The sequence below is a fragment of the Aethalodelphis obliquidens genome, unplaced genomic scaffold, assembly GCF_003676395.1.
Source record: "Aethalodelphis obliquidens isolate GAN/ISIS:26980383/991018 unplaced genomic scaffold, ASM367639v1 scaffold24, whole genome shotgun sequence".
In the NCBI taxonomy this organism is placed as follows: Eukaryota; Metazoa; Chordata; class Mammalia; order Artiodactyla; family Delphinidae; genus Aethalodelphis; species Aethalodelphis obliquidens.
The window spans coordinates 2,469,002-2,490,323 of record NW_020837968.1 but is presented as its reverse complement, the minus strand read 5'-3'; the positions used below and the strand labels follow the sequence as shown (position 1 = coordinate 2,490,323).

The following is a 21,322-nucleotide window of genomic DNA, read 5'->3' as shown; positions in this document are numbered from 1 at the left end:
TAAATATAAATGTCAAATATGTGATTTTTTTTTACTTTATACTGGAATATCAACTGGAATTTGTTATTTTCTAAGACTTTTTTTAAAAAAAGTTTTAGATTTACAATGAAATTGAGAGGAGGCTACAGAGATTCCCCATATTCCCTCATCCCCCACACATGCAGAGTCTCCCCCATTTTATCAACATTATTCTCTAGAATGGTACATTTTTTACCAAGGATGAACCTACATTGACACGTCATAATTACCCAAAGTCCATAGTTCACCTTAGGGTTCACTTCTAGTGTTGAACATTCTATGGGCTTAGAAAAATTTGTAATGACATACCTCCATTATTATAATATCATACAGAGTATTTTCATTGCCCTAAAAATCCTCTGTGCTCTGCCTATTCATCTCCACTCCCCACCCACCACTACCTGGGGCAACCACTTATCTTTTATTGTCTCCGTAGTTTTGCCTTTTCCAGAATGTCACATAGTTGGAATAATACAGTATGAAGCCAGCTCAGATTGGCTTCTTTCACTGTGTATGTGCTTTTAAATTCCCCCCATTCCTTTCATGGCTTGATCACTTTCTTTTAGCATGAATAATATTCCTTGTCTGGATGTGCCACAGTTTAACCATAAACCTAATGAAGGACATCATGGTTGCTAACACGAATGGGCTATTATGAATAAAACTTTTATAGACATCCATATACAGGTTTTTCTGTGGACACAGATTGTTAACTCTGGGAAAATATCAATGAGCACAATTGCTGTATCATATTGTAAGAAATTGTCAAACTGTCTTCCAAAGTGGCTGTACCATTTTGCATCCCCACCAGCAATGTGTAAGAGTTTCTGTTGCTCCACATCCTCACCAGCATTTGATGTTGTCACAGTGTTTTGGATTATGGGCATTCTAATAGATATATAGTGGTATCTCATTGTTATTTTAATTTGCATTTCTCTGGTGATATATGATGTAGAGCAAATTTTCATATGCTTATTTGCCATCTGTATATCTTCTTCGGTAAGGTGTCTGTTAAGGTCTTTGGCTCATTTTTTCAGCAGTCTGTTTGTTTTCTTATTGTTGAGTTTTAAAAGTTCTTTGTGTATTTTGGATAACAGTCTTTTATCATATGTGTCTTTTTGCAAAGATTTTCTCCCAGTCTGTGGCTTGTCTTCTCATTTTCTTTACGTTGACTTTCATAGAGCAAATCTTTTTAATTTTAATGAAGTCTGGCTTATCATTTGTTTACTTTGTGGATTGTTCCTTAGTGTTGTGTCAAAACATCACCATAGGCATCACCTATGGTTGTATGGATGTTGTACAAGCATCACTATATCAGAGATCATTTAGGTTTTCTCTTACATTATCTTTCAGGAGTTTTATAGTTTCATGTACATTTAGGTCTATGATACATTTTGAGTTAATTTTTGAGAAAGGTGTAAGGTCTGTTTCTAAATTCTTTGTTTTGCATGTGGATGTTGAGTTGTTCCAGCAGTATTTGTTAAAGGAACTTTCTTTGCTCCATTTTATTGCCACTGCTCTTTTTTAAAAGATCAGTGTCCTGTATTTCTCATTGTCTATTTCTGGACTTCCTATTCTATACCATTGATCTATTAGTCCATCCTTTTGCCAGTACCACATTGTCTTGATTACTATAGCTTTATATTAAATCTTAAAGTTGGGTAGTGTCTCTCTTCCAACTTTGTTTTTCTCCTTTAATATTGTGTTGGATATCCTGGCTAAAATTTATTAATTTTATCAAATTTTTCAAAGTATCAGCTTTTGGTTCCAATGATTTTCTGTAGTGATTTTCTGCTTTCAACTTCTGCTTATTTTGAATTTAATTTGCTCTAATTTTCTAGTTTTCTATGGTGGAAAGTTCTTATATACTTGGATTTTAGATCTTTCTTCTTACCTAGTATGTACATTTAATGCTATAAAAGTTCCTCTAAGCACTGATTTGCTGCATCTCACAAATTTTGATAAGTTGTTTCTGCATTTTCATTTAGTTAAAAATATTTTTTAAAATTTCTCTTGAGATTTCATTTGACCCATGGGTTATTTAGAAGTGTATTGTTTAATCTTTATGTATTTAGGGATCATCCAGTTATCTTCCTGCTATTTATTTCTGGTTTAATTCCATGTAGTCTAAGAGAAGACATTGCATTATTTCTGTTCTTTTAAATTTGTTAAGGTGTGTTTTGTGGCTCACAATGTGGTCTATCTTTGTGAATGTTTCATGTGTGCTTGAGAAAAATGTGTGTGCTGCTGTACTTGGATAAAGTAGTGTATGATGTTAATTGTATCCATTTAATTGATAGTGTTGGTGATTTCAGCTGTGTCTTTATTGATTTTCTGGATCTGTCCATTACTTGCAGAGGTGTGTTAAAGTCTCCAACTATGACAGTGGGTTCATCTATTTATTCTTAAACTCTGTCAGTTTTTGACTCACATTGTTTGATGCTCTGCTGTTAGGCACATACATGTTAAGAATTGTTAGGCCTTCTGTAAAAACATTCTCCAGGATAGATCACATCTTGGGTGACAAATCAAGCCTCAGAAATTTTAAGAAAGTTGAAATTGTATCAAACATCTTTTCTGACCACAACACTATGAGATTAGAAACCAATTACAGGAAAAAAAACTGTAAAAAACACAAACACATGGAGACTAAACAATGCACTACTAAATAACCAAGAGATCACTGAAGAAATCAAAGAGGAAGTAAAAAAATACATAGAAAAAATGACAACAAAAACACGATGACCCAAAACCTATGGGACACAGCAAAAAAGCAGTTCAAGAGGGAAGTTTATAGCAATTCAATCTCACCTCAAGAAACAAGAAAAATCTCAAACAATCTAACCTTACACCTAAAGAGACTAGAGAAAGAAGAACCAAAAAACTCAAAAGTTAGTAGAAAGAAAGAAATCATAAAGATCAGAGCAGAAATAAATGAAATAGAAATGAAGAAAACAATAGCAAAGATCAATAAAACTAAAAGTTGGTTCTGTGAAAAGATAAACAAAATTGATAAACCTTTAGCCAGATCCATCAAGAAAAAAAGGGAGGGGACTCAAATCAATAAAATTAGAAATGAAAAAGGAGAATTCACAAATGACACCACAGAAATACGAAGATCATAAGAGACTACTACAAGCAACGCTACGCCAATAAAATAGACAACCTGGAAGAAATGGACAAATTCTTAGAAAGGTATAACTTTCCAAGACTGAACCAAGAAGAATTAGAAAATATAAACAGACCAAACACAAGTAACGAAATTGAAGCTGTAATTAAAAATCTTCCAACAAACCGAAGTCCAGGACCAGATGGCCTCACAGGAAAATTCTATCAAACATAGGGAGAAGAGCTAACATCTATCCTCTCAAACTCTTCCAAAACATTGCAGGGGGAGGAAAACTCCCAAACTCATTCTATGAGGCCACCATCACCCTGATACCAAAATAGGACAAAGATAATACAAAAAAAGAAAATTACAGACCAATATCACTGATGACCATCGACGTAAAAATCCTCAACAAAATACTAGCAAACCTAATCCAACAACACATTAAAAGGATCATACACCATGATCAAGTGAGATTTATCCCAGGGATGCAAGGATTCTTCAATACATGCAAATCAATCAATGTGATACACCATATTAACAAATTAAAAAATAAAAGCCATATGATCATCTCAATAGATGCAGAAAAAGCTTTTGACAAATTTCAATACCCATTTATGATAAAACCTCTCCAGAAAGTGGGCATAGAGGGAACTTACCTCAACATAATAAAGGCCGTATATGACAAATCCACAGCAAACATCATTCTCAATGAAAACATTTCCTCTAAGATCAGGAACAAGACAAGGATGTCCACCCTTATTCAACATAGTTTTGGAAGTCCTAGCCATGGCAATCAGAGAAGAAAAAGAAATACAAGGAATACAAATTGGAAAAGAAGAAGTAAAACTGTCACTGTTTGCAGATGACAAGATACTATGCATAGAAAATCCTAAAAATGTCACCAGAAAACTACTAGAGCTAATCAATGAATTTGGTAAAGTTGCAGGATACACAATTAATACACAGAAATCTCTTGCATTCCTATACACTAACAATGAAAGATTAGAAAGAGAAATTAAGGAAATAATCCCATTTACCACTGCAACAAAAAGAATAAAATACCTAGGAATAAACCTACCTAAGGAGGCAAAAGACCTGTACTCAGAAAACTATAAAACACTGATGAAAGAAATCAAAGATGACACAAACAGATGGAAGATACACAATGTTCTTGGATTGGAAGAATCAATATTATGAAAATGACTATACTATCGAAAGCAATCTACAGATTCAATGCAATCCCTATCAAATTAGCCGTGGCATTTTTCATAGAATTAGAACAAAAAGTTTTATAATTTGTATGGAAGCACATAAGACCCTGAATAGCCAAAGCAATCTTGAGAAAGAAAAACGGAGCTGGAGGAATCAGGCTCCCTGACTTCAGACTATACTACAAAGCTACAGTAATCAAGACAGTATGGTACTGGCACAAAAACAGAAATATAGATCAATGGAACAATATAGAAAACCCAGAGGTAAACCCATGCACATATGGTCACCTAATCTATGACAAAGGAGGCAAGAATACATAATGGAGAAAAGACAGCCTCTTCAATAAGTGGTGCTGGGAAAACTGGACAATTACATGTAAAAGAATGAAACTAGAACACTCCCTGACACCATACACAAAAATAAACTCAAAATGGATTAAAGTCCTAACTGTTAGACCGGACGCTTTAAAACTCTTAGAGGAAAACACAGGAAAAACACTCTTTGACATAAATCACAGTAAGATCTTTTTTGACCCACCTCCTAGAGTAATGAAAATTAAAACAAAAATAAACAAATGGGGCTAATGAAACTTAAAAGCTTTTGCACAGCAAAGGAAACCATAAACCAGGCGAAAAGACAACCCTCAGAATGGGAGAAAATATTTGCAAATGAAGTAACTGACAAAGGAGTAATCTCTAGTATATACAAACAGCTCATGCAGCTCAATAGCAAAAACAAAAAACGAACAAAAAAATGGCCAGAAGACCTAAATAGACATTTCTCCAAAAAAAACATACAGATGGACAAAAAGCACATGAAAAGATGCTCGACATCACTAATTATTAGAGAAATGCAAATCAAAACTACAATGAGGGAGCACCTCACACTGGTCAGAATGGCCTTCATCAAAAAGCCTACAAACAATAAATGCTGGAGACGGTGTGGAGAAAAGAGGACCCTCTTGCACTGTTGGTGGGAATGTAAATTGATACAGTCACTATGGAGAACAATATGGAGGTTCCTTAGAAAACTAAAAATAAAACTACCATATGACCCAGCAATCCTACTACAGGGCTTATACCCTGAGAAAACCATAATTCAAAAAGACACATGTGGGGCTTCCCTGGTGGTGCAGTGGTTGAGAGTCCGCCTGCTGATGCAGGGGACACGGGTTCATGCCCTGGTCTGGGAAGATCCCACATGCCACGGAGCGGCTGGGCCTGTGAGCCATGGCTGCTGAGCCTGCGTGTCCAGAGCCTGTACTCCGCAATGGGAGAGGCCACAACAGTGAGAGGCCCGCGTACTGCAAAAAAAAAAAAAAAAAAAAAAAGACACCTGTACCCTAATGTTGATTGCAGCATTATTTACAATAGCCATGACATGGAAACAACTTAAATGTCCATAGACAGATGAATGGATAAAAAAGATGTGGTACGTATATACAGTGGAATATTATCTATAAAAAGGAATGAAATTTGGTCATTTGTAGAGATGTGATTGGACCTAGAGTCTATCATACAGAGTGAAGTAAGTGAGAAAGAGAAAAACAAATATCGTATATTAACACATATATGTGACATCTAGATAAATGCTACAGATGAACCTATTTGCAGGACAGGATTAGAGATGCAGACATAGAGAGTGGATGTGTGGGCATGGGAGGTGGAAGGGAGAGTGGGATGAATTGGGAGATTAGGTTGGCCTTAAATACACTACCATGTGTAAAATAGATAGCTAGTAGGAACCTGCTGTATAGCACAGGGAGCTCAGCTCAGTGCTCTGTGATGACATAGATGGGGTGGGAAAGAGGTCAAGAGGGAGGGGATATATGTATACATATAGCTGATTCACTTCATTGTTGAGCAGTAACTAACACAACATTTAAAGCAATTATACTCCAATAAAATTTTTTTAAAAGTCAACCCCTTTATCATTATGTAGTGTCCTTCTGTATCCCTGATGGCTTTCCTTGATGTGTGCTGTGTCTGAAATTAATAGAGCTACTCCTGCTTTCTTTTCCTTAGTGTTAACATGGTATATTTTTCTCCATCCATTTACTCTTAATCTATGTATGTCTTTATTTTTAAAGTGAGTTTCTTATAGATGATATATGGTCGAGTCAAGTTTTCGATCCACTCTAGCAATCTCTGTCTTTTAATTGGTACATTTAGACCATTGACATTCCAAGTAATTACTAATACAGTTGGATTAATAACTACCGTATTAGTTACTGTTTTCTCTTTGTTGCCCTTGTTGTTTATTCCTATTTTTGTCCTTCACTCCTTTTGGGCCTTTTATAGTTTTATATGACTCCATTTTCTCTCCTTGTTCATCTGCTTTTTTGAGCATATGATTCTATTTTCTCTCTTTTTAATATTTCATTTGTATTTCATTTTTCACTTTTTTTTTTTAGTGGTTGTCTTAGAGTTTTCAATATACCTTTGCAATTAATCCCAGTCCACTTTCAAATAGTACTATACCGCTTCATGTGTAATATGCACACATTTTAAAAACAAAATAACCCTGACTTCCTCTCATCCCTTATACCATTGCTGTCATCCTTTCACTTATATACAAGCATAAATAAGCATATATATATATATACATAAGCATACATAACTGAATACATTATAACTGTTTTTATTTTGAACAGTTATCTATTAGATCAATTAAGAATAAGAAAAATAAAAGTTTCTATTTTATCTTTATGTATTCCTTCTTTCATGCTCTTTATATAGATCCAGGGTAATAACCTATTAACCTACATTATTTTCCTTCTCTCTATAGAACTTCTTTTAACTTTTCTCTTAAGGCAAGTCCACTAGCACCAAATTCCCTCTAGTTGTTTGTCCAAAAAAGTCTTTATATCTCCTTTACATTTGAAAGATAATTTCACAGCGTACAGAATTCTAATTTGGTGGCTGTTTTCTCTCAACACCTTAAATATTTCTGTTTTTTCTCTTCTTGCTTTCATGTTTTCTGAAGAGAAGTTGGATGCTATTATCTTTATTCTTCTCTAGATAAAGTGTATTTTTCCTTTGGCTTCTTTTAGAAAATTTTTCTTTATTTTTGAAAAAGATGTGCTGAGGTATAATTTTTTTTTATATTTATCCTTCTTGGTGTCCTCTTGTTACCAAATTGAGTCAAATGGACCCTGCTCGGGCCCCAGCCTGGGCAGCCTAGGCTCTCTGCCTCTGCGTAGGAGGGTTCTTTTTCCTTTGGAGTTTGAGTAGGCGAGTAACAAAACTGAAGCTGAGATCGGCACAGCACAAACTTTATTCAGTGGCCAAAGAATGGAGACTCAGAAACTAAGTTCACAGATCAACTTCTCCACCTGGAGAGAGTGATTTAATTATAAAGAGTAAAGCCAAAGAGAGGAGGAGTGAGGCTGATGATGGGGAGACATCTGCATTAGTCTATGGGACAGGGGTGGGGCTTTTTCCCTGAGGGAGTGGGCACCACCCTCTTTTTATACTTTTATGGTCCTTACTGTCCAGTCCTGGCCACCGGTAGGTATGTCATTTAATGTGCTCATGTAGTAAAATCGTATATAATGAGACTCAGGGTCTGTTGCAGGTCAGATGTATCACCATCTTGGTCCCAGCTGGTTCCATCTGGGGTTTTTTTGTTTGTTTGTTTGTAGCTTCCTTTCTTGTCTCTGGACCCTTTAACTTAAAGATTTATGTTAACTCCTGCTAAAGGTGGGAGTTGCAGGGTTTTGAACAAACACCTGGAGCAGCTCTGGCAATACTCCAAGTTTTCTGGATCTTTGGTGTCAGATGTTAATTTGGAGAAATTATCAATTATGGTTCAAATAGTTCTGTTTTTTTTCTCTTTTTCTTCTCCTTCTACATGTGTATCTTCTGTAGTTGTCCCACAGTCCTTGGAATCTCACTTCAGTTTTTTCAGTCATTGTTCTCTTTGCTTTTCAGTTTTTGAGGATCCTAGTGATAGATTCTCTAGTGCAGATTCTTTCTTCACCTGTGCCCAATCTACTAGCAAGCCCATCAGCGGCAGTCTTTATTTCTGTTCCACTCTTTTTTATCTCTAGCATTTATTTTGGGTCCTTTCTTAGGATTTCCACTTCTCTGCTTATATTTTCCATCTGTTTTTGCATGTTGTCTACTTTATCCATTAGAGGCCTTAGCATATTAATCACAGTTCTTTCCAATTCCAAGTCTAACGATACCAATATCCCTGCCATGCCTGGTTCCAATGCTTGCTCTGTCTCTTTAAATTGTGTTTTTGCCTTTTGGTATGCATTTCCATTTTTTGTTTTTCATGATAACCAGATGTGATGCACTGGGTAAATGGAGCTGCTGTCAGTAGACCTTTAGTAATGTGGTGGTGAGGTGTGAGAGGAGATGAAGCATTCTGTAGTTCTATGCTGATTAGGTCTCAGTTTTTAGTGTATGCCTACAGACGGTAAACTGTGTTTCTCAGCTTTTTCCTCTCCCTCTCAGCTGGGTCAGGATAGCTAGAGTGGGCTAGAGTTGTTTATTCCTCTTCCCCTCATGGAAGGCTAGAACCAGCTGCAGTTGGTTATTTCCCTTCCCGAGGTCAGGCTCTGGTTAACTAGTTTCTGCTGAGGGCACTCCTTATTAGGAAAAACAGAATCTTCTGGCGTATTTCAAAATGGTTTCTTTCCTCAGCGTCCTGACAGAAGCTGGAAAGGATTTTGCTCTGATATTTAAAATGGGAACCTTGTTAAGCTCCTAGAGATAAATTTCACAATATTGTGGAGTTTTTAACTCTCAGACTTGGCACTGAGCCTCCAGCAATTCATCAATTATGGTACAGAACTTCCTACCCTGGCACTGGTTCCTCCGTGGTTCTGTTCCTGAGTTTCTGCTCTGGTAAGATGTGCCTGCCTGTATGCATTTGCCTGTTTGTCTCTCCTGTCTTGAGGGTAGTAGTTTTTTTGTGTTCTCCCCTCTCTTCTGGATCCAAGAAGAGTTGTTGATTTTTCAGTCTGTTCGGTTTTGTTTGTTTGTTTTAAATCTGTTGTTAGGGTAGCATGACAACTTCCAGGCTCCTTATATGCAGAACTAGAAACTGGAAGTACATTTGTTTTTCTTGAAAAGAAAAATAATCTGTGCAACAACTGAAAAAAAAAATTCCACTAAGGCTGTACTTCAAATAGGCTTTGGAAAAAAGTGTATTTTGCTTAATTGATCATAGAAAAGTGCGTTGTAAAAAAGCTTTCATTCCCTAAATTGGAAACTGCAGAGACATATATGCATTTACATACAATTAGATATGGTGCTTTAAACAAGTTTGCAAGAATAATGATGAATAAGAATTTACTTTCAGTAGAACAAATTATGAAATTTGTTTGCAAACTTCCAACCTAAGCATAGCTAAAGTGGAAGAGGATAAGTAGGGTTGGGGGTAATGTTTCTTGAGACCTATTATCCTGTTGGATTGTAAACCAGACCCTCTTTAGCTAATTTAATATTCAGAATCACCTTGAGAGCTAAATGTTGTTATGTGCATTATAGGTTATTTAACAAAGGCATGGTAAATTCTCAGTTTATTGAATGTCATGTGACATAGGATTTTATCCCAGGTGGTCTGACTTGAGGAGGGAAACTTTACAATACATAAACATATTGATGAGAAGTGCTCCTAATAATTACTTTGCAAGATAAGTATTTGTAAATATTGCTTCGGAACATGTCAAACTTTAATCAAGGGAGGTAGCTGGCATTATTGCTATCATTGTGTGTAAAATTAAATATCAATCTCTTTGTTGATGTCCAAGCATTTCTTAATATAGGTCCACTTTTTGTCCTTTAGCAAGGCTTTAACTTTCTGTCCCTGTTATTCTGTTTTCTCAATGTGATGTATGTATGTACTGTCAGTTCCAAGTCCTTGAGCAGATATAAAAGTATAAAAAATTTCCCTCTGTGTTAGTATTTAATCCAGTAGACCAATGCTTGGATTTTTATCACAATATATCATAGACCATACATATCTCTCAGTTCAGTGTTTTTGACTAATGTTTACATGAAAACATTTATATTTTGTCTCAAAGTATATATAAAATATTAAATATATATGGAGGAAAAGTCTAGAATTGTATTCCAAATTCAGTTGGTAGCAACTAGAAATTGTATGTAGCTATTTGAAAACCTGACTGTGTATCCATATAGGTGTGTCTGTCATGGATGTTGTTTGCTTTACGAAAGGCATCACAGTGTCATACTCTGTGTCATGATTTTTGCAAATGTGTGTTTGTTCAGAATGTATTTCCACATTTCCTTGCACACTTAATCCATACTTTTGTTCATGTGTGCAGCGAGTATCAAAAGACTCAAATATGCTAAATTTGTGGAGAAGAGAGCAAAGGAAAGGAGAAATGTTATTATAAACATACAAAGCGATTGTTAACAGCATAGATACTTTGGTGGTCAGAGTAAACACAACAGATTGTTTTGTAGGTGTATGTGTGTCTATATGCATGTTTTGCTATTTTAATTGTATTTTGGGGAAATAGATGGGAGGTTTGGTGTCAATGTATAAATTACCTACTTGGAAATAATATTCCAATTAGTATTTTTATATATAAGTCTAAATTTTCAGGAAAAATTTGCTGGTGTTCAGCAGGAAATGCCTGCTATGTTAATTTTAGAATCCCAGTGAGCCAGCATCTTTCTTTCTGGTTTTTACATATTCCTCTCATTTTTTTCAGACTAATTCATGAAAAAATACTGCTGTTCCGTAACATCCTTTGAGACTAAGTTGGTAAGTTGATAATTTGGCAATTCTATTCTTTTTGAAATGATAAATATTTTGATATTTTTGGACCTATAATCTATCAAAATGTCAATCTTTAGTAGAATGTTTCCTGAATCTCTTCACACTTTAATCTATACGTGGATATCAAAAGAGTGTTTTACTTTATCATTATAAAAATAACAAGAATTAGGGCTTCCCTGGTGGCGCAGTGGTTGAGAGTCCGCCTGACGATGCAGGGGACACGGGTTCGTGCCCTGGTCCTGGAGGATCCCGCAGGCCGCGGAGCAGCTGGGCCCGTGAGCCATGGCCACTGAGCCTGCACGTCCGGAGCCTGTGCTCCGCAATGGGAGAGGTCACAACAGTGAGATGCCCGCGCACTGCAAAAAAAAAAAAAAAAAAAAAAGAGAAAACAAACCTTCTAAAAACTGATACATAAAGATATTAAATTAATATTTTGTAGGAAAATGACCTTCAAAGTCTTGGAGGCTTTTATTGTCATATGTGTATATTTGTGTGTGGGAATTAGTATGGTATGGATATTATACTATGGTCAATATACTGGAAGATGACTTTAATGTAATAATTTGTTTTTGTCCTAAAATTTTTAGATTTTCTTACAAAGCCAAAAATATTAATATATTTTAAATATTAGAATATTATATAGTCTTGAAATGATTATATTTTAAGCCAGTTCATGGGGCTGAAATAGGCTGATGAAATAAACTCAATTACATTTTAAAAAATTTCTTGTAAAAATTGTATATGGTGACTTTGAGAAATATCTTTTGTTATTATTCGGAAAATTTCCTGTTACTGATAGAAAAAAATCTGCAAAGATGTGGTAAGGAAAAAAATATATATGTTATTGCAAACACATGCCCATACACACAGTGTTTGCAGTGCTAAATGTAGTACATTCCCAGTTTGAAAGATTTTGTTGTCTTATGTTTTGCTTTTATGAATTCTCATCACGTTTGAGACTCAGTTCTGACCTCACATTTGTAGAATAGATATTGACTATTTGAATTGTTATTAGCTTTTTTCTTGTAACTCATTAAGATACTTGAGAATAAAAAGTAACATAGCCATCTTATTTTTCTCCTATTAGTACTGTAATTGACAGAGCTTCACTGTAAATGAATTATCATTTCAAGATAAACAGGGTCTTCTGTTGATTTTATTAGGGAATTCTCAAGATTTGTATATAATCTATTACAATTCTTAATTTAATTTCTGATGACATTGCTTTATTTTGCATCCTTCGTGGTTTTTCTTTTGTCCAAATTTGTCAAGGTGACAAAAATGAAAAAGGATATGAAAAGAATTATTTAAATCAAATTTTTAAAGAAGATGCCAAAGTCCAAAACTGAATAAAAAGAAAAATTATTTACACTCACCAGGTGCCAAATAGAACAAGGCAAAATCACATTAAAATTTTATATATAAAGAAAAAGAAATGCATTTGGATGTTTTACATAATTGTACATGAGTTTGACTTTTTGTCAATGAAACGATGAAAATGAGATAATATGTGGGATAATGAAATTATGTGAAATATTAAATGGTTAATGTTTTGACATTATATTTAAGTATACTTGGCCAGTGTTTTATTCCCTCACCATGAAATTAATGAGTGTTATGGCCTCTCAATTACTGACTTTTAATAATAGCTCCTTTTTGTAAAACACATCAACTTTCTATTTTAACACGATTGAAAATATTGTTCTTTTGTAAGTTCCTAACCAATTGGTGTTGTGTAAGATGATACATGGTAGACTTTGGAAGAATTCTTAACCATTCTCTAGTTCCTGCTGCCAATTTCAGGTATTCGTTTAAGCCCTACCTGACTACCTATTATATTATAAACTATTGTAATACAGTAAAGAAAAACTTAGCCAGAGTTGTCTTGGATGTAGATTGGGTAAAAGAAAAGGTAAAGCCTGAAATTTTGTAATTAATATTCAAACAGTAAGAAAACTTGTCTAACAGTGTAAATAGGCAATCATTCCTCACCACAGCAAATCCATGTTCATTAAATTATACAGATGCAAGATTTTGGCTTACAGCTTGATCTCTGCAGCCCTTCTCAAAATCTGCTGTTAGACATTTTGGAATGTACTATGCTTATAGAACAGAAAATTGATACAATCAGGTTTTTCCCTTGGTACTGATGAACTTAAAAAAAAAAGGTGAGTTTAAAGACTTGGACTCTCTTCAAGGTGGTTTTAATTTTAGTTTTACTACCCATCATAGAATGTGCCTGGGACTTCTTTAACCATTTTCATTCTTTAACATGAAAATATGTAACTGTGGTATAGTAGTAAGTATCTTAAATGTGTGTTGGTACAGCCCTGAGTTACCATATGGTGTCTCCTTTGGTCAATGGTATACAAAACTGAGCTTGCATGTCTGGATTGTCTGGATTCCTCTGACTTTATAAATGACTCATTCTGCATAAGTCAAATTGATCAACTGACATTAGACTCAACTCTATGAGAAAGTCTAAAAGCATTGGGAGATGATTAAAATCTCATATAACCTAAATTCTTATAACATCATATGATTATGAGCTGATTTGGGGGTGAGTTGGCTATTAAGGTGGAAATACCTGTTTGTGTGCTAGGTTGTTTCTAGAGGCACTTTTTTTTTAAAATTTTGTTACATGTCATTAATATTTATTTTATTCTAGAGATTGCGTGAAAGTGTAAATGTACTTGGAGGAAGTCCAGGAAGTAGAAAATACAGTCATTCTATCTTTTTTTTTTTGGCTGTAGTTGGTGCCAAGAGCCATAGCATTAATATAGAAAATGTGCTTTTCCTCTAACTCACATTAACTTTAGGAAATAATGCCTGCAACTGAGAGCTCTAGATGCCAGTGACCTCAACCACCCAAGGATTGCTTCAACCTCTGTGACTGTGATGCCTTGTAAACATTGTCTCCAGAAACTAAATGGGTTCCTGATATCTATTTCCAATATTTGGCTACCAAAATAACAAACAATACTAGTGATAAAATACGGTCGGTGTTGTATCTATGAGTATGTTTGTATAATTTTATATTTTAGGTTAGTGAGAAAACCTGAAAAAAGCTCCTATAAAGTACATTGTTCAGGCAATATCATTTGTCTGTTATATCAGTACCTCCCAAATACACAAACATACACACATAAATAAAAATCTAATAATTTAATAATAAAAGTGTAAAATATAAGCCCCAATAGTAAGGTAATAAAAAACTTTACAAAATAATTTATATACCAAATAATAATTAAATCAAAATTGAAACCTAAGTGATAGAACTAAAACTATGCTCAGCTAGAGATAAAGAGACCAAGCATGTCAAACATTAACCAAAATAATTTTTTTAAAAAGTTAACTAATGATTTATTTCAAATAATTAAAAGAAATGTAGTTAAATTAATGAGATGAAAAATAAAGTCATAGAAATTAATACACCAAAAACAAAAGAAATCAAATCTGTAAAACTGATTAAACAGTTCAGGAACTGATAGCTTTAAAAAAAGATAAAATGGTCTCTGATAAATCTAAACAAAGATGAAGAAAGAAAGAAATAGAATAGCTAAAATGGGATAGCTAAAATGTGTCTGTGTGTGCATGTGTTTGTGTGTCTATGACTTAGATGTGCAATGGTAAGGTAAATCAATGAAGTTGAAAATCTTGTAACAAATTATACTCAGGCAGAGCCAAAAATTCATAAAATCAATCCAAGGAGGTACAGATAACTTAATTACTCAATATTCAGAGTAAATAGTTACCAAATTAAAAATAAAAAGGCACCAAATAACTGATTCTAAGTCAAATTCAACTTAAGTTTATGGGACAATTCCTTATTTCTATGACAAACAGCAATTCTCATTTTATAAAATAGTTACAGAGCATGGAAAAAGGCTTTCATTAAGTTTAAGAAATCTTGAGTCCATGCTCGATCACTCCAAAATAATTAAGGTAACTCATATTTATGAATAAAGATAGATATTTTCTTACAAAATATTAATAAGTATGTTTCAGATGGCCATAAGAGAATTATGATCTACATCCAAATTTTTCTTTAGAAAGGAATAAATTTTATGTCAATACCATACATGATTCCAGTAAGTCAAAGCTGTACATTCAGACTGAAAATCACACACAAAATTTCATTTAATTAAATTAGGCAATCAGCCTCTTAAAAATTCTTAATTATATTAATAAAGAAGTTATGTATGAGATACATATTATCCATAAAGAGATACATCTCATCCATATGAGGACTAAGGACAGAATGCATGTGTTTATCTGCTAAGGCTCCTATAACAAAATACCACAGACCGTGGGACTTATGCAAGAGAACTCTATTTTCTCATAATTCTGGAGGCTGGAAATCCAAGACCAAAATGATGACAGGGTTGATTTCTGGTATGACCTCTCTCCTTGGCTTACAGGTCCTTCTTACTGTGTTGACACATGGCCTTTTCTCTGGATGTGCGTGCTCCTGGTGGTGTGTCTTCCTCTTCTTACATGAACATCAGTACTATTAGATTAGGGCCCTTTTGACCTCATTGCACTTTAATTACCTCCTTTAAGGTCGCATATCCAAATACAGTCACAATGGGAGACAGGGCTTCAATATATGAATTTGTATCAGGGGCACATTTTCTGTAAAAATGCTCAACTACACCATTTTTTCTTGATATGGTTTGATCATATTTAAAGTACTAAGAAATGTAACAGAAAAAACATCGATTTTTATCACTCAGAAAAAGATAAGATTTCTATTTTCAGATAAGTGGATTATGGGCAAAATATAAAGAAGTGTTGCCTAAAAGGAATTTCAAAATTCAAAAATGAAAAGTTGCTACTCTTGGGTATCTATTTGTTGTTAGGTGCATATATATAATTGTTATATCTTCTTGATAAATTGACACTTTTATCCATATATTATATGATGTCGTTCTTTGTCTCTTGTAACAGTGTTTGAGCTAAATTCTATGTCTTACGATATTGGTATAGCCCATCCAGCTGTCTTTTAGTTACTAAAACTTTGTATGGAATATTGTTTTCCATCTTTTTACCTTCAAACTACTTGTGTCTTTAGATAAAATATGTGTCCCTTATAGACGGCAAGTAGACCATGTGTCTTTTTTAATCCATTTCAACAATCTCTGCCTTATATTGGAGATTTTAATCCTCTACATTTAAACTAATCGCTAATAAGGAAATACTTCTGCCACTTTACTATTTTGTATATATCATATCTTTTGTTTTCCAATTCCTTAATTACTGCCTCCTTTTGTATTTAATTGATTTGTATGGTGTACATTTATTTGTTTCTCATTTCCTTTTATATGTATTTTAAAATTATTTTCTAGTGGCTATCTTAGAGATTACAATTAACTTCTTAAATTTATAACAAGTTATTTGGATTAATACCACATTAGCTTCAGTACTATACAAATACTCAGCTCTCATACAGCTCCATATTTCTCTCTTGATATTTTTGTTGTCATCACAAATTACATATTTATACATTATGTACCCATTAGCATAAGTTTATATCTATTTTTATGCATCTGTCCTTTAAATCTTAAAAGAATAAGCGGTGGGATTTTTTTAAAAATATAATAATAATTGATTTTGCATTAACCTACATAGTTATCTCTGCCAGTCTTCTTTATTTCTTTGTATGGCTTCAAGTTACTGTATGGTATCCTTGTATTTCCACCTGAAAGACACCCTTTTGCATTTATTATAGGGTAGGTCTGCAAATAACAAACTCCCTCAATTTTTGTTTATTTGGAATTTTTTTTTTAATTGAAGCATAGCTGACTTACAATGTTGTGTTAGAATTAGGTGCACAGCAAAGTGATTCAATTGTGTATATATATATATATATATATATAGAGAGAGAGAGAGAGAGAGAGAGAGAGACATATATATACATATGTGTGTATATATACATACGTGTGTAGGTATATGTGTGTGTATATACATATTTTTTTCAGATTTTTTTCCATTATAGGTTATTAAAAGATATTGAGTGCAGTTCCATGTGCTATAAACTGTTTTAATTTCTTGTTGATTTTGAAATTTAGTTTGTCACATATGGAATTCAATAGGTTATTATTATTATTCAACAAGTTAAGAATGCCACCCCACAGCTGTCTGGCCACTGTCATTTTTGCTGAGAATTTTACACTTAATGTTGTCAATAACTTGTTCGTGATAAGTAGCTCCTCTCCTGCTGCTTTCAGGGTGCTCTCTTTGTCTCTGGCTTTTGACAGTTCGATTATAGTGTGTCTCAGTGTGGATACTGTTGTGTTCATTCTTCTTAGAGTTCATTGAATTTCCTGTTTGTGTAGAGTCATGTCTTCCATCAAATTTGGGAAGTTTTTAGCCATCATATCTTCAAATACTCTGTCATTTTCTCACTTTCTCCTCTCCCACTGGGACTTCTACTATGCATATGTTGGTACACTTGATGGTGTCTTACAGGCCTCTTAACTGTTTTTTATGTTTATTAGTTTTTCTTTCTGTTCCTCAGACTGAATAGCTGCAATTGATCTCTCTTTACATACACTGATTCTTTCTTCTAACTTGCTTAAATATCCTGTTGAAACTCTGGTGAATTTTTCATTTCACTAAAAAGTACTTCAAAGCTCTCCAACTATTTTTAAGTTGCCTTCCTGATTCAGTGTTTATTTGGTTGCTATAAGTCTGATTTTTTTCAAGAGTTAAAACAATTAATTCTGAGAGTTTTTGTTTACTTTTACTGTGTTGGTAGAGGGACAGCCCTTTGGACATTTTGTACTTTCCAGCTCCAGAATTTTTGTTTAGTTCCTATTTATAATTTCTATGTCTTTACTGATACCCTATGTCTCTTGAGACATTATTTTTATGGTGTCCTTTAGTTTGTCCATAATTTCCTTTACCTCTTTGAATATAAAACAGTAAATTTAAAGTCTTTTTCTAGTAAGTCCAATGTCTGTACTTCCGCAGAGACAGTTCTGGTTAATTTTCCTATGAGTGGGGCATACATTTTTTTTACATGATTCATAATTTTTTGTTGAAACTTGGACATTTTGAATATTATGACTTGTTAATTCTGGGAATCAGATTCTTCTGCCACCTTGAAATTTGTTCTTGTTGCTTTCTCTGATTTGTAATTGGTTGGTTGTTTAGTGACAATTCTAAACAATTTTATATTCTGAAATCTAAAACTATTCTGTATTAATTGATATGTGTGGTCTCTGCAGTCTCCCTTTTATCTTTTGATTAGGTAATATTGACAGATTTCTTTGAATGTTTGGAGCCAAAAACAGAACCAAAAATTCTGAGTCTTTGCACATTGGCTATGTGTTGTAACACTCTTTTAACACTTAGCTGAGTAGTTACAAACCTTCCTTAGTCTTTACTTCCTGCTGTGCAGAGTCTAAAAATCAGTCTAAGGTAAAAGCTTAGGGTCTTCCCAGTTGTGTTTTTGAACACACATCCTGCTCTGGGCATGTACATAACTTTCTGTATTCCCCAATATTCATGTGAGATTTTCAATGCCATAATTCTTCAAATACTTTTTCTCCACAAAATTTTCTCTCAAGCTTCTGGCAGTCTATTAATTCCCCTCAAATTGTATTTGCTCTAGACGGCAGTGGGTTTTTCATTTGCCTTTTAAAGTTTTTGAGGAATGCCCTCTGTGTAGCCACTTTTCTGCCCTGAGAAAGTTTTGGATTAGGTGAGACAGAGGCAACAGAGGCAAGTGCTTTTGTCAGTCCTTCAGCTAGCCATTAGACAGATTAAAACAGACAAAAATAACTATTAGAGAACAAGGTCAGCTTTGCTCCCTCTGGAGCCAGGGACCAGAATTACATACTGGGAACATGGGTTATCATTTCAAAACCATTGTTGAGCCAGAGGGAGGTAGGACAAAGGCAAGTAAAAATACTTCAGAGCTCTCCATCTGTTTTTAAGTTGCCTTCTTGATTAGGTGTTTACTTTGTTGCTGTAAGCCTTTGACTTTTTTCAAGAATCTACTATGTTTTTAGACGGACAGCCCCTTGGAACTACCTATTCCACCATGTTCACTGACATCAAACCCAAACCACTAGCAAACTTTTAGTATTAAAAATACATCTAATACTATTTGAAGGAAATGCTAATAAATTCTCTAACATTTGTGTGGGGAGGGGGGTGTCTTTTTCTCTATGTGTTATTTTTTTTCTCAATCTTCAACATTTTCTAATGTATTCCTAGAGAAATATTTTACTTAGACATATTTCATGAAGGTAATTATATATTTCAAAGAAACTAAATACAAGGTCAAATTATATCATTTTTTATTATTGTTATTGGAGCATAGTTGATTTACAATATTGTGTTAGTTTCTGCTGTACAGCAAAGTGAATCAGTCATATGGTATGCATATACCTGCTCTTTTTTAGATTCTTTTCCCATATAGGTCATTACAGATTATTGAGTAGAGTTCCCTGTGCTATAGAGTAGGTTCTTATTAGTTATCTCTTTTATACATAGTAGTGTGTATCTGTCAATCCCAGTCTCCCAATTAATCCCTCCCCCCTTCTATTAAGTTTGTTTTCTAAATCTGTGATTCTGTTTTGTAAATAAGTTCATTTGTACCATTTTTTTACATTCCATATATAAGTGACATCATATGATATTTGTCTTTCTCTGTCTGACTGACTTCACTCTGTTATGACAATCTCTAGGTCTAGCCATGTCACTGCTAATGGCAGTATTTAGTTCTTTTTTATGGCTGAGTAATATTCCATTGTATAAATGAGATATCATCTCACACCAGTCAGAATAGCCATCATCAAAAAGCCTACAAACAGTAAATGCTGGAGAGGGTGTGGAGAAAAGGGAACCCTCTTGCACTGCTGGTGGGAATGTAAATTGATACAGCCACTATGGAGAACAGTATGGAAGTTCCTTAAAAAACTAAAAATAGAACTACCATACAACCCAGCAATCCCACTACTGGGCATATACCCTGAGAAAACCATAATTCAAAAAAAGTCATGTACCACAATGTTCATTACAGCTCTATTTACAATAGCCAGGACAGGGAAGCAACCTAAGTGTCCATCAACAGATGAATGGATAAAGAAGATGTGGCACATATATTCAATGGAATATTACTCAGCCCTAAAAAGAAACGAAATTGAGTTATTTGCAGTGAGGTGGATGGACCTAGAGTGTGTCATACAGAGTGAAGTAAGTCAGAAAGAGAAATACAAATACCGTATGCTAACACATATATATGGAATTTAAGAAAAAAAAGGTCATGAAGAACCTACGGGAAAGACGGGAATAAAGACACAGACCTACTAGAGAATGGACTTGAGGACATGGGGAGGGGGAAGGGTAAGCTGGGACAAAGTGAGAGAGTGGCATGGACATATATACACTACCAAATGTAAGGTAGATAGCTAGTGGGAAGCAGCCGCATAGCACAGGGAGATCAGCTCGGTGCTTTGTGACCACCTAGAGGGGTGGGATAGGGAGGGTGGGAGGGAGGGAGACGCAAGAGCGAAGAGGTATAGGGATATATGCATATGTATAACTGATTCACTTAGTTATAAAGCAGAAACTAACACACCATTGTAGAGCAATTATACTCCAATGAAGATGTTAAAGAAATTCCATTGTATATATGTACCACATCTTTATCCATTTATCTGTTGATGGGCATTTAGTTTGCTTCCATGTCTTCGCTATTGTAAATAGAGCTACAGTGAACATTGGGGTACATTTAAATTGTTTCTGGAACAATATATTTATAACCTTCCATTTTCACTTGAGCATAGGTCTGTTCTGTGTTCTACACAGAACAGAATTTTCATAAAGGTTAAATTAGTTTCACATTCTTTGCCAAAGTCTAGATAATTAAAATAAAGTGATAAATATAAGAAAAGAGGATGTTTACTTAACATCTAAGGAATTCCATAATTTGAAATTTGAAGTCCCAGTATTGTTTTCTTGTTTATCTCTCCAGGCTTATTTTCAGGTATCCCAACATATTGCTTGCGATTTTCCTAAGGTAGCCAAACTGTTGAGGACAAGTTTGAAAAATACAGAATTTAATAATATATAATCTCTATTATTAAAGAAATTCAAATGTAGTAGGGGAAAAAGACACAAAGGGATTATTTCCAATATAATACAGTGAGCAATGCAGACACACACACACACACACACACACACACACACACACACACACACACA

At 34.3% G+C, this 21,322-nt stretch overlaps 1 long non-coding RNA gene across 1 annotated transcript in view; it reads left to right on the top strand.

Moving 5' to 3' along the window:
* Nucleotides 1–8,846: 8,846 nt before the first annotated feature.
* LOC113628663 (uncharacterized) overlaps nucleotides 8,847–21,322 on the top strand; it is a 57,374-nt gene continuing 44,898 nt past the window's right edge. The window contains exons 1-2 of the long non-coding RNA XR_003436172.1: nucleotides 8,847–9,198; nucleotides 11,037–11,089. This is a non-coding gene — a long non-coding RNA (uncharacterized LOC113628663). The remainder of the gene's footprint in view (nucleotides 9,199–11,036; nucleotides 11,090–21,322) is intronic.